Here is a 1,226-nt window from a genome sequence, read left to right on the forward strand (position 1 = left end):
AGACTGAGTCTCACTCTGTTTCCCAGGCTGGAGTACAGTGGCGTGATCTCAGCTCACTGCAACCTCTGCATCCAGTTTCAAGCGATTCTTGTGCCTCAGCCTCCCAAGTAGCTGGGACTACAGGCCTGAACCATCACACCCAGCTGATTTTTGTATTTTTAGTCGAGACAGGGTTTTACCATGTTGGCCAGGCTGGTCTCGAACTCCTGACCTCAGGTGATCCACCCACCTTGGCCTCCCAAAGCGCTAGGATCACAAGCATGAGCTACCATGCCCAGCCCATCATGGTTTAATTATAGAATTTTTATAAATTCAGATTTAAAAGATTTGTTTTGGCTGGGCGTGGTGGTTCATGCCTGTAATCCCAGCATTTTGGAAGGTTGAGACAGGATGATCACTTGAGGCCAGGAGTTTGAGACCAGCCTGAGCAATATGGGGAGACCCCCATCTCTACAGAAATTAGCCAGGCATGGTGTCTCATGCCTATAGTCCCAGATACTCAGGAGACCAAGGTGGGAAGATCACCTGAGCTCAGGAGGTTGAGGTTGCAGTAAGCCAAGGCTGCCACTCCACTCCAGCCTAGGTGACAAAGCATGAGGGCCTGCCTAAAAAAAATTTTAAAAAGTAAAAAGTAAAATAAAAGATTTTTTAAAATCACTAGTTAACAATATACTTATCTATATAAAATATATTAGAATTTTTAGAAATATAAATTATCTGAAAAAATGACTTTAAGATTTAGATTATAAAACATAAAAGCAAAGAAAGAAGTCATTGAAGAAAAAAGATTGGTCGATTAGACGTTGTAAAATTAAAACTTAGGTGTGAAAAGATCTTATAAAATTATAAGGCAAGGCTGGCAGGGTGGCTCATGCCTGTAATCCCAGCACTTTGGGGGGCTGAGGCGGGCGGATCACCTGAGGGCGGGAGTTCGAGACCAGCCCAACCAACATGGAGAAACCCTGTCTCTAGCCAGGCGTGGTGGTACATGCCCATAACCCCAGCTATTTGGGAGGCTGAGGCAGAAGAATTGCTTGAACCCGGGAGGCGGAGGTTGCAGCAAGCCAAGATCGCGCCATTGCATTCCAGCCTAGGCAACAAGAGCGAAACTCCGTCACACATACACACACACACACACACAGACACACAAGATTACAAACACAAGATTACAAGGCATAAAATAGGTAAAAAGCGTGAAACTCCGTCACACACACACACACACATAT

General features: G+C 45.0%; 1 protein-coding gene across 3 annotated transcripts in view; it reads left to right on the top strand.

Annotated features, from left to right (window-relative positions):
* USP8 (ubiquitin specific peptidase 8) overlaps positions 1 to 1,226 on the top strand; it is an 80,146-nt gene that overhangs the window by 52,409 nt on the left and 26,511 nt on the right. The gene's annotated exons all lie outside the window — the stretch shown is intronic.

This window comes from Cebus imitator, unplaced genomic scaffold (genome assembly GCF_001604975.1).
Source record: "Cebus imitator isolate Cc_AM_T3 unplaced genomic scaffold, Cebus_imitator-1.0 Scaffold651, whole genome shotgun sequence".
Taxonomy (NCBI): Eukaryota; Metazoa; Chordata; class Mammalia; order Primates; family Cebidae; genus Cebus; species Cebus imitator.